Below are 13,660 nucleotides of genomic sequence, written 5' to 3' on the forward strand. Positions count from 1 at the left end.
TAAGTCCACCTGCAAGGTTTACATGACAATCCTTATGAGCTCCTCTTGAGGACATTATTAACCTAGATTACTAGGACACAGTTTCCTTCTATAATCAACAACACACACTATAAATAATATCATTTCCCAATTTATCAGGCCTATTGATTTATCGAGCTAAATTGCACCCTTTGATAAATTAAAGAAATAAATACTAAATATATGTGCTTGTTATTATATCAGGATTAAGAGCACACACTTCCATAATAATATAGGTCATGTTCTTTTATGTAGTCAGTATAAAAAGAAACTATCTCAAATGGTCCTACTCAATACACTCATAGTGTACTAGTGTAATTTTATAGTCAAGATAAACTAATACCAAATTACACTACGACTATTCCAATGATTTGTTCCTATCCATCTTAGTCGTGAGCTACTGTTTATAATTTATAATGAACTGATAACATGATCTTCTGTGTGTGACACCACACACCATGTTATTTATAATATAAATTAATTAAACAACTATACTTAGCATAAATGTAGACATTTGACCAATGTGATTCTTTATTTCAAAATAAATGTTTACAAAAAGCTAGGCTTTTAGTATACACTCTAACACTCTCCCTACCTCTCAAGACTTAGGTCAGATGTTATACGTGATAGATCATTCCAAGTTGCCCCTAGTCATACCTGCCCGGGGGGGGGGGATAGAAGGCGCTAGGCGACAACAAGATCAGAGAATCATAATTGTTTGTCAGAGAATAACTGTTGTATGTCAGAGAATATTTCAAGGATCGACTATCATCTACGAGTGGAACCTTCTTCTGTCCCATAGAAGGATGTCACGCATCCTCCATCACCCTACAAGGCCTGACACCCGATATTCTCTGACATCGGTCAGGCTCCAGAGGTACGCACGATCATATAAAAAAGGAGGCCCTCTCCCTTGAGCAAGTACGTGCACTTTTGCTTTTGTCCTCTACTGTTCTTTTTCCTTCGTGCACATTTTCTTCTGGGGAAAAAGTGTTGGTGCAGCAGAGACCGGCAAGAGGGGAGTGAATTGCTGAAAACAAAAATAAAAATACCCTCCTCGGATTTCAACTCAGAAATAAGTGCAGCAATAAAAATAACTAGCAACTATATAAAATTAAAGACAGAAATAAAACGGGAGACCGAGGTTTAACCTGGTTATAACCAAGGAGGTTGTTAATCCAGGACAATCGAAGATCGCACTAGCAGAGTCTCCTTCACTGTAGGTGGAGAAGCCTTTTTACACACTTAATGAACTCACAAGTTGCTAGGAATTGAAAGCTTGAATGAATAATGAATTCCTAGCTCCAGGGGCCTTTTTATAGCTCCTGGAAAGTCTATCCCGAGGGTCCAAGGCGCCTCCAACAAGGTTTAAGGCGCCTCCAGCTCGATCAGTAGATAAAACTTTATCCGCACGCAAATGGTCAAAACTGACCTGTTGAAGGCGCCTTCAACAGGCTTGAAGGCGCCTTCAAGGGCGCCTTCCAGGGCGCCTCCAAGCTTCTAGCTTGGTTCCTTCAGCTTCCGATGCTCCGTTCTTTTGGGTGATTGCGGCCAACCGGAATAGGGCTCACCCGAACCCAATTCCCGGCCTTCTCCTCGAGCAGCCTTCCGTCCCGGCTTAACGTCCCTCGAACGCCGCGCACGCTCTTCACGTCCACCGGAGTACTCTTCCGCAGCTCTCTCGTCCTTCGGACGCACCGAGCCCGTCGGCTCCCTTCCCGTGCCGTCCTTCTCGCTAGCTGCGTCTTCCACTCGACTTCCTGTCCTCAAAAAGCTCCTGTACACTCAGACACAGGGATCAAACACAGCAGGACCTAACCAACTTGGTTGATCATATCAAAACTATCACGGGGTTCAATAATCTCCCCCTTTTTAATGTGCATCAACCCAAGTTCAAGTTAGGGTTAAAAATAGACATAAATAGTAATTTTAAAAAAAATTACTAAACTAACAAGTTAAGTATAATTTTTGCAATTAGTAAAATTGCAATACTTTTTAAAAAATAACAGAAATTTTAAATTTTTCTAACTCCCCCTAAACATTCATAAAAACTTGTACTTTTCTCTCCCCCTTTGATCACAACAAAAATGGGGTCTTAAGTAAAATATTTTCAAGTAAGATTAAATCTTTGAAAAAAAAATTTCTAAGTAAAAATGAATTTTTTGAAAAAATTTCGAAGTTAAATTGAATTTAAGAAAAAAATTCTAAGTAAAAAAAAAATCCTAAGTAAATTTTTTAAATGTCCCAAAAAAAAATTTCTAAGTCAAGTGAATGAACTTTTAGAATTTTCCAAAAAAAATTTCTAAAAAAAATTAAGTTAGAATTTTAAAGAAAAATTCTAAGGATTTTTTTTTTAAATTTTAACAAATATTTGATAAACTTTCAAAGCATATTTTAATTTTTGTTTAATGCTTTTTCAGAAAGTTAATTAAACATTTTCTTTCAATATTTTAGCTTCCAGGTCGTGGCGAGGCACTAGGCCTTTTTGGTTATTGGAGCAACAACCACTTCCTTAGACAAAACTTCCATAAAGAATTTTAATGTTTAATTTTCTCACTATAAGCTTTTAATTTTTGAAAGATTAATTAAGCACAGATTTTGAAACCCAATAGAGGTTCCTTCCTACAGGATTATTCAAAAATCTAGGGGGTACATAATTTCTTGGTATTTTCCTAAGTTGACCTTGATGCTTCCTTATATACCAATTTAATTTACCATAAATTCTAATTTTTGACTTTGGAAATTTCTTTAAGCATGCATCATTTTTCAATTTTTCAATTTCTAATTTTAAATTTTCATTTTTTGATTTCATACTATCGTACATTTCAAGTGGACATGCTTTTGCTAATTTCATTTTTAATTCTTTATTTTCTTTTTCTAATTCGAATAAATCTTTTTAAAGTGATTTAATAAATCGAAATGACTGAGACGGGGTTTGATTGCGTACCTTACTTACCTGATTAGGTGACGCTCCCCCTTCACCGCTGCTTTCTTCTGACGTTCCTCCCCCTTCGTCGATGCTCATTTCTGAGCCGGACGTTTCTTCTTGCTGATGGTTGGCCATCAGTGCTAGTCCCGAGAATTCTTCGACTTCCGATTCGGAGGATGACGAATCATCCCACGTTGCATTTAGGTTTTTGTGTTTGGAAGCTTCTGGCTTCTTGTATTTTGGCTTTTCCCTTTCTTTCTCCTTTCTCTTTAGCTTTGGGTAGTCATCTTTGATGTGCCCCTCTTCGTTGCAGTTGTAACAGCGAACCGTCCTCTTCTTTCGATGATGCCTCTACGATTTAAATTTGTTAGTACTAAAAAACTTATTGAAGCGTCTTACCAGTAGTGCCGCTTCGGATTCGTCGACTGAGGCTTCGGAGTCAGAACTGTTCATCTTTTCCTTTAAGGCAATGTTCTGACTTGTTTTCTCTGCTCCGTTGGGTTCTGAAACTCGATATTCGTGAAGTTCAAAAGTGGAAAATAATTGTTCTAAAGTACTTACCTCGAGGTCCTTAGAGATGTAATACGCATCTATTAAGGAGGCCCACTCTGGAGTTCTCGGCAAGGCATTGAGCGCATATCGGATGGAATCCCGGTTGGTTACCTCTTCTCCAAGGTTCGTTAGTTGGTTTTTTAGCTCCTTGATTCTCGCTTGGAGTTGCGCTACCTTCTCGCCTTGGTTCATCCGGAGGTTCGTTAACTGGTTCCGGAGGATGTCACGCTTCGCTAGCTTCGCTTCGGAAGTACCTTCGTGTAGCTCCAGGATTTTTTCCCAGAGATCTTTCGCTGAGTCGTAGCTTCCGATCCGATTTACTTCTTGTGGTGGCAGCACACTGAGCAGGTGGAACTCTGCCTTTCCGTTGGCGACGAAATCGGCTTGCTCCTTCTTGCTCCATGTGTTTTCTTCTTTGTCTTTCGGCGCTGCAAAATCATATTTCATTGTAATAAGAATATCAAAATCGGTTTTGAAGAATACCTCAATTTTTCTTTTCCAAGTAGCGAAATCTCCGTCGAACTTCGGGGGATGAATGTTCGCTCCGGCCATCGTCTTGATCGTAGTGCTTCAGTTGACGGTTAGTTCTTCTGAGGCGATCAGGCTCTGATACCACTTGTTGGTGCAGCGGAGACCGGCAAGAGGGGGGTGAATTGCTGAAAACAAAAATAAAAATACCCTCCTCGGATTTCAACTCAGAAATAAGTGCAACAATAAAAATAACTAGCAACTATATAAAATTAAAGACAGAAATAAAACGGGAGACCGAGGTTTAACCTGGTTACAACTAAGGAGGTTGTTAATCCAGGACAATCGAAGATCGCAATAGCAGAGTCTCCTTCACTGTAGGCGGAGAAACCTTTTTACACACTTAATGAACTCACAAGTTGCTAGGAATTGAAAGCTTGAATGAATAATGAATTCCTAGCTCCAGGGGCCTTTTTATAGCTCCTGGAAAGTCTATCCCGAGGGTCCAAGGCGCCTCCAACAAGGTTTAAGGCGCCTCCAGCTCGATCAGTAGATAAAACTTTATCCGCACGCAAACGGTCAAAACTGACCTGTTGAAGGCGCCTTCAACAGGCTTGAAGGCGCCTTCAAGGGCGCCTCCAAGCTTCCAGCTTGGTTCCTTCAGCTTCCGATGCTCCGTTCTTTTGGGTGATTGCGGCCAACCGGAATAGGGCTCACCCGAACCCAATTCCCGGCCTTCTCCTCGAGCAGCCTTCCGTCCCGGCTTAACGTCCCTCGAACGCCGTGCACGCTCTTCATGCCCACTGGATTACTCTTTCGCAGCTCTCTCGTCTTTCGGAGGCACCGAGCCCGTCAGCTCCCTTCCCGTGCCGTCCTTCTCGCTAGCTACGTCTTCCGCTTGACTTCCTGTGCTCCTAAGCTCCTGCACACTCAAACACAGGGATCAAACACAGCAGGACCTAACTAACTTGGTTGATCACATCAAAACTACCACGGTGTCCAACAAAAAGTACCCGACTTGAGCGTCGGAGGGCCTGCTTCGGGGACTTTTTCCCTGGTTTATGACCTCTAACGTTCTATGTGCTTATCTTAGTATGCGCAGAGCTTAAGTACCGCCAGCTCAGTCATCGTTGTCCGTCAGCGCCACGTGGGAGTCCGTTCTTGTGGGCACATATGATAAGGGTGTCATAGTCGTCTCTCTGTCAACACCGACAACAGCTTATCCGACCTTCGTCTGACTCATATTTTGAACAGGATCAATACCAATTATCATATGAATTGTTAATTGGTATAAGCTGGATCAGAGCATCCTTGTAGTTGTTCGTTTTGCTATCTCTTGTCGTGTTCCTCTCCATTCCCTTTTGTTTCCTTCTCCTTCAAGCTCCTTCCCTCCCCTATATAAGCCAACGCCAACCCTCCCACCATTAACGCCTCTTCCTGATCTTCTTCTTCTTGTTCTTCTTCTTCCCCGGCCTGCCATTGGCGATGTCTTCGATGACAGTCATGATGTCGACATTGCTCCCCCCCCCCCCTCTCCTCCTGCTCCCTGAAGGTAATCTATTCATTATTGATTCATTGAGCTTCAAATTTGTCCTTTAAATTCATCCGCTAGATTAAATGGTGCATGCTCCATGGACATATGCGGGAGCCTAAAGGAGGTGCTTTGGTTGAATTGCGTCCATGTTCACGGGAGCTGAGGTCTCTCAGAATCAGTACTACTGTGAAGGCCAAGAAGAGATGGAGAAGTCATTCATTGACCCGACCCAGCACTACTGCTCCTCCTCCTCCTCCTCCAGGTATAATTCGTACAATTAATCAACAATCAACATCGAACTGAAATAGCAGAGAAGAATAGATTGCTATTATGTCGCCCTGATAAGCTCCCACCACCCGTAACTTGTATCCGAGACTCTGATTGAATTGAATTGAATTCACACTGCAGATTACGGTGGTGGGTCGAGACAGAGCTCATTGTCGTTTCTCGAATTGCCACAGCAATAACATGTACTGTTGGAACAGGTAGTCGGTCAATTTCGTTCATCAATGCGCTCTGCACGCATGCTGCTTTCGCCATTGATAGATGGGTGCTAGCTGTAGTCTTCGTTGCAGGGGACGATAGGCGGGATGGTGGGAGAGGTGAAGGTGATGCTGCGGTTGATGGAGGACGGCGAGATCAGCGTCTCTGCTTACGACACGGCGTGGGTGGCGCTGGCCAAGGACCCGGACATGAGTGACCGACCGCTGTTTCCAGAGAGCCTCCGGTGGATCGTCAGCAACCAGCTCGGCGACGGTTCTTGGGGCAACGCTGTCGTCTTCAATGCCCACGACCGCTTGATCAACACGTTGGCTTGCGCCATCGTGCTCGCTTTCTGGAATCTACACTCCGACAAGTGCCTCAAAGGTAGAGTCCTTTTTTTCTCTAAATAATATTTATTTTTTTTATTAAAAGAACGTACCGTGGCTTGCGCCGTCGTGCTCGCTTTCTGGAATCTACATTCAAGACACAGTACCGTGGTACATGTTGTTTGCAGATGATATTATTTTGGTAGATGAGACACGTGAAGGAGTAAATGCTAAGTTAGAATCTCGGAGGGAAACACTAGAAGGGAAAAGTTTTAAGCTTAGTAGATTAAAGACAGAATATATGGAATTTAAGTTTAGCAATATTAGAAGTAATGAAACAATTGTTAAGATAGGAGAGGACGAGTTGCCCGGAACCGAGAGATTTAAATATTTAAGATCATTTTTATAAAATGATGGAGGGATTGAGAGAGATGTCTTACATAGAATACAAGCAGGATGGGTGAAATGGAGGGGAGCGTCGGGTGTTTTATGTGACCGTAAAGTACCTCTTAAACTTAAAGGTAAGTTCTATAAAATCGCAGTTAGACCTGCTATGTTATATGGAGCTGAATGTTGGGCTATGACTCGAGCACATGAGCAAAAAATGAGAGTTGCAGAGATGAGGATGTTAAGGTAGATGTGTGGACATACGAAGATGGATAAAATAAGAAATGAGAACATTAGAGAGAAAGTCGGAGTTGCATCTATTGAGGACAAACTCCAAGAGACACGTTTAAGATGGTACAGATATGTACTTAGACGACCAATAAATGCTCCGGTTAGGTGATGTGAAACTATGATAAACATGCATATCAAACGAGGAAAAGGAAGACAAAAAAAAACTTGGTTAACAACAATAAAATAAGATAAAATTTATTTAAATATAAATGATGACATAACAGGAGATAGAGCTCAATGACGTAAAAAGATTCATACAATCGACCTCATCTAATGGAAAAAGAGTTTATTGTTGTTGTTGTTATTAAAAGAACGTCTCATTTAATTTTTTTTAATTATTCAACTGTCCTTTAATATTATTCGATAGGGAATAATAGACGTTTAAAAAATAAAAAAAATACTATTTTTGACTTTTACGGTCGTTCATCGTACGGTCGTACCTGAGTGCTATAAATGGCACGGCGCAGGGGTGGAGTACGTGAGGGAGAACATGTGGAGGCTGGAGGAGGCGGCGGCGGCGGAGCACATGCCCATTGGCTTTTCGAGGTGGCGTTCCCTTCGCTGCTGGACCTAGCCAAGGAGCAGGGGCGGGAGATTCCCTACTCGCACCCTTGTTTGCAAAGCATAAGCGCCATGAGAGACCTTAAATTGAAGATGTGCGAGCTACGTGCAATGCTTGTTCGACGCTTGAGTGATATTTCGATAATTAAACAGGATTCCGAAGCAAGTGGCCAAGTGCTGCACGAGGTGCCGACCACGCTATTGCATAGCATGGAAGGAATGGCTGGCTTGGACTGGGAGAAGCTTCTTCGCCTACAGTGCCGAGACGGTTCCTTTATCTTTTCGCCTTCCTCCACCGCCTACGCGCCGATGCAGACGGGCGACGGCAACTACCTCAAGTATCTCGAGCGAATCGTCCGTAAATTTGATGGAGGAGGTATGAATCCATTAATTCATCAATTCTGCCAGAAAAATTTGACCTTGGATTCAATTTGCTGCAGTGCCGAACGTGTACCCTGTCGACCTCTTCGAGTGGCAAAAAGGTGATATCGCCCGCCCCCAGCGCCCCCGTCACATCACGCCCAAGGTCTTCACGAGGGAGGTAAATCACGGTAGCAGGAGAAGTTAGTGCGCAGTGGGAAGAGGTGCACAGGGACCAGGGAATTACGACGCCCTGATTACCCCGCGGTTCAAACTCACGCTCTCAAGTGGCAAGCTTCTACGTACTAACCGCTCCAGATAACCCCATGGGGCCCATGTCGACCTCTTCGTGGCAAAAGGCGATTCGCTCGCCCCCAGCATCCCCGCCAACCCGTCCCTAGGCCAACACGGAGGAGGTAAATCACGGATGGTTACTACCCATTAGTACAAATGGTCAAGACATGTCGACCTCTTCGAGCACCTGTGGGTGGTGGATCGCCTGCAACGCCTCGGCATCGCCCGCTACTTCAAGCCGGAGATCAAGGACTGCCTCGATTACGTGCACAGGTGATCGAGCTCGCTAGTTCTTGTTCCCCTCGCCAGGTGTTTGTTGGAATGCAGCAGAGTGTTGAGTTTGCCCATATTATGCAGATACTGGACGGAGGACGGCATTTGTTGGGCCAAGGACTCCCGGGTTTTCGACATCGACGACACGTCGATGGGGTTCCGCCTGCTGCGGTTGCACGGTTACCCTGTCTCCCCCGGTGAGCGAGCAGATCAAGCAGAGTGGTCGATCACTTGCCACTTTAAACGGAGTCCTGTTTGATTGGTTGATTGATCCATGCAGATGTGCTGCAGCAATTCGAGAAGGACGGGGAATTCGTGTGCTTCCCAGGGCAGTCGAACCAAACGGTGACGGGGATGTACAACCTGAACCGGGCGGCGCAAGTGGCCTTCCCCGGGGAAGAGATACTGGAGCGAGCTAAGAGCTTCTCCTATGCCTTCTTGCGAGAGAAACAAGCTGCACACCAGCTGCTCGACAAATGGATCATCACCAAGGATTTGCCCGGGGAGGTAATTGTCCAACTAAAACAGATAAATTTCAGTTTCTACTTGTGTCGAATTAGTACCATATCGTCGTTTGATCGACGGAGCAGGTGGAGTATGCTCTGGATTTCCCCTGGTACGCGAGCCTGCCTCGTGTCGAGGCAAGACTCTACTTGGAGCAGTATGGAGGGGGAAGTGATATTTGGATTGGCAAGACTCTCTACAGGTAAGATTATCTACTGATCACAGTTCCTTACTTTAAGCTATCTATTTACTAAACTTGTTTACTTAACTGAATGATTAACTGAAAGAGTGATATGGCAGGATGCCTCTGGTAAACAATGATATGTATTTGGAGTTGGCTAAGTTGGACTTTAACCATTGCCAAGCTCACCATCAGCTGGAGTGGCTCTATCTTCACAAGTATGTCAAATATTTCTTATTCAAATTGATACCTGCATTGGTTCTATACTTCCTAAACCTACAGTTTTATACAAGTAGTCAACCTATTCAAGTTTCAATTGTGTGGTTCGACTAAGGTGGTACGAGGAGGCAGGCCTTCGATGGCATGGTGTGAGCAGAAGAACCCTGTTGGAGGACTACTTCATAGCAGCCTCTTGCATATTCGAACCGAACGCAAGACTGAGAGGTTGGGTTGGGTTCGGACCCTGGTTTTCTCAAAGGCCGTCTCGGCCTACTTTGGTAGTGATTCATGCACTGAAACTATGAGACAAGCACTGATACAGAACTTCCTCCATGCTGATGACTGCTGCAGCAATGAACATAGCACCAGCAGGTCAGTGCTAGACACTATCTCATTCAAACCTGAATCCATATCTCGAAACTCTTGAAAATTGGCATCGATATCCTCTTGCAATGTGGGAAATGCACAATGTTTGTTTTCGGATAAGATCAAGTGTACTTCTGCTTACTGCAATTACTGAATTAGCTAAATATATAATCATCTTATTGTTGTCCTTGATCTTCTTATTTTAAGCTCAAATCTATATGATCTAATATCATATTATGCATGTTAGGGCGTGTGTTAGAATCAAATCACTGTCACAGTTTGGCAATTTGTTGTCCAGGGATCTGTTAAGATCCAGGAGGAATATCTTCTTGCTCATAGTTTAAAGTTGATTAATTTTGTTGCTTGGCACATTGAAAATGGTTAATGTGACGTTAATAATACAGGGAAGGCAAGAGGGGGCAGGGAGAGTGGCTGGCCGAGTTGCTTCAGCAACTGGTCGATGGCCTTGTGGTATTGGGTGTGGAATCTGATCGAAAACAAATCCACGACTACTTATTTGAGAGCAGTTCAGATCCTCTGTCCTCAAATTTCTCTGTCCTCGTGTCTCTTGTCGATCAGGCAGACCAGATTACATCTCAAGGCATCATGACATCTTTAAGATATGTGCAGTATTCTCGTGATATGTAAGGTATTCTTGAGATGTAATCTGGTCTGCCCGATCGATAATGGAACACGGGGACAGAAAAATTTAGGGACAGAGGATCCAAACTCTTATTTGAGGCCGTAAGGCTCTAATGCTCTCGATTGCGAGCTTCAAACCGCTGTTTTAAATCTAGAACTACTTTGAACCTATTCGTATCATTTTGGCAGTGGAATGTGTGGTTGTCAACATGGAAGAGCGAAGAGCAAGGCACCGGGTTGCTACTAGTGCAGACCATTGAGGCTTGCGGAGGGCGTTTCGACTCAACTCTAACTCAACCGCACTTTGACATCCTATCCTCCATCTGTGCTCAAGTTTTGCAACAAAAGCTAGACACCAAGGTACATTTCCTTTTCCAGGCAATCGACAAACGACTCCATGACAATTCGAATAACAATTCCGCTCGAATCCTCTCAGAGCGCGGACAAGGAGACACTAGAGGAGAAGATGCAAAAACTAGCTCAGTGTGTGCTCCAGAGTACTTCAGAGGAACAAGGCCTCGACTTGCACCAAACCAAGCAGACATTTCTTCTTGTGGCAAAGAGCTTCTACTACACTGCTCACTGCTCAGCGGATGTTCTCAACAGCCACATCGCCAAGGTCCTCTTCCAGCCTGCGGATTAAGAATTAACTTAATTGTGCCTTGTGGTTTAACTGTGCTTGTTTAGCAATTTTTTTGCATCTGTCAAAGTTTCTTTTTTCGAGAAAAAAAATGGATTTATTAATTTGAGAAGAAAAAAGAGATGTTTGGGATTAAAGAGAACTGCAAGGAGATGAGATAAAGGAGTGAAAAAAGATTGCATTTTTATTATTGTTTTTCTCTCTTCCAATCTTGAGCGAGGTCAAAGGAGGAACAATAATTAGATCTTTATATTATACCATGGACTTATTCAAATATACATTTTAAAAATCCACTCCGAAGTGAAGAATGGAGCATCTCAACCCGATACCAAATGAACTATAGATGTTGCGATCAAAAGATGTTCACATATCTTCATAATGATATGATATTATCCACTTTGAGCCTAGGTCCTCATGGCTTTGCTCTTGGACTCTCCCCAAAAGGCTTCATGCCAATGGAGATATCTTGCATGCTTTTAACTCCATGATCTTTACCAAATCTTTCCAATGTGGGATTTTGATTGAAACCCAACAATCATCCCCTCAAACGAAGGACCACAATTACCCTCATAGTCCGGGCCTCCCCGCGAGCATCCGATCATCCTGACTTGCTCTGGGCTTCCCCGCAAGCATCCGCGCGCCCGGTCACCTTGACCTACTTCGGGCCTACCTGTGAGCATCCGGTCACCTTGACCTACTCGTCTCACCACAAGTACCCGGTCATCCTGACCTGCTCCAGGCCCTCCCTCCCCCGCAAGTACTCGGTCATCCTGACCTGCTTCGGGCCTCCCCGTGAGCATCTAGTCACCCTGACCTACTTGCCCCCTGCAAGTATTCGGTCACCTTGACCTGCTCCGGGCCTCCCCGTCAGCATCCGCGCTCGGTCACCTTGACCTACTCTGGGACTACCTGCAAGCATCCGACCACCCTGACCTACTCGCCTCACCGCAAGTACCCGGTCACCCTGACCTGCTCCAGGCCCTCTCCCGCGAGTATCTGGTCATCCTGACCTACTTCGGGCCTCCCTACGAGCATCTGGTCACCCTGACCTACTTGCTTCAGTACAAGTATCCGATTACCCTGACCTGCTCCAGTCCTCCCACGAACATCCGGTCACCCTGACCTACTCCGGGCTCACCCTCAACTTCGTTCAAGGCCGTCCCACATGGCATCTGGTTCGTACCATGACTCTGATACCATTTGTTGCGCCCAAAGGATGTCCACATATCTCCACAATGGCATGATATTGTCCACTTTGGACCAAGACCCTCATGATTTTGCTCTTGGGCTCTCCCCAAAAGGCCTCATGCCAATGGAGATATCTTGCATCCTTTTAACCCCATCATCTTTACCAAATCTTTCCAATGTGGGACTTTGATTGAAACCCAACAATCCTCCCCTCAAACGAAGGACCACAATTACTCTCATGGTTCGGACCTCTCCGCGAGCATCTGGTCACACTGACCTACTCTGGGCTTTCCCGCAAGCATCCACACCCGGTCACCTTGACCTACTTCAGGCCTCCCCGCGAGCATCTGGTCACCTTGACCTGCTCCAGGCCTCCTCGCAAGTATCCAGTCATCCTGACCTACTCTGGGCCTCCTTGCGAGCATCTGGTCATCCTGACCTACTTGCTTCCGCACAAGTATCCGATCACCCTGACCTGCTCCAGGCCTCCCATGAACATCCGGTCACCCTGACCTACTCACCTCACCACAAGTACCCGGTCACCCTGACCTACTCCAGGCCTCCCCGCAAGTATCCGGTCACCCTGACTAGCTCCGGGCCTACCCTTAACTTCGTTCAACACCGTCCCACATGGCATCTGGTCCGGACAATGGCTCTGATACCATTTGTTGGGCCCAAAGAATGTCCACATATCTCCATAATGATATGATATTGTCCACTTTGGGCCTAGGCCCTCATGGCTTTGCTCTTAGACTCTTTCCAAAAGGCCTCATGCCAATGGAGATATCTTACATCCTTTTAATCCTATGATCTTTACCAAATCTTTTCAATGTGGGACTTTGATTGAAACTCAACAATAGAATTTGTTAAGATCAGAGTGGATAAATTAGAAAAAAAAATTATAACATCATTGGTCACAATAGTAAAAAATTGAAGAATTGTTTAAATGAGGATTCCAGCTCAAGTAAATCAATCAAAAAGAGAACAACTCAATAATCTCAACAACAATAGTAAACCGTAAAGCTAACTCATATGAAGATTGAGAGCACAACATTTTATATATGAAGGTGGAATTTCTTTATTGAGAGAATAATTGAATGGATCTTAAAGGTTGGAAAAAAAATCACTTCCACGACACAATAGACTATGCAAAGGTAGAACTAATATCTATACACATTGAAGGTGATGTTATGACTGGCTTGAGGCATGCCATGAACCTACAACATAGGAGGATTTTAAAGAAGAACTCCTTAATCGATTTGGTCCCTTCAAGTATGAGAATGTTGATGGAGAGTTGACCAATATCTGAGAGACTATAACTATATTGGAGTACCAAGGCTGATTCGAACGACTCTCCAACTGAACTCATGATTGGTAAAAAAAAAAAAAATTATTAGATGCTTTTATTGAGGGATTTCACCTTGACATACGATGAGAAGTAAAA

At 44.1% G+C, this 13,660-nt stretch overlaps 1 pseudogene; it reads left to right on the top strand.

Moving 5' to 3' along the window:
• The first annotated feature begins 6,091 nt into the window (after nt 1-6,091).
• On the top strand, nt 6,092-11,105 carry LOC122053601 (annotated as a pseudogene).
• The last annotated feature ends 2,555 nt before the right edge of the window (nt 11,106-13,660 follow it).

The sequence above is a fragment of the Zingiber officinale genome, chromosome 3A (genome assembly GCF_018446385.1).
Source record: "Zingiber officinale cultivar Zhangliang chromosome 3A, Zo_v1.1, whole genome shotgun sequence".
Taxonomy (NCBI): domain Eukaryota; kingdom Viridiplantae; phylum Streptophyta; class Magnoliopsida; order Zingiberales; family Zingiberaceae; genus Zingiber; species Zingiber officinale.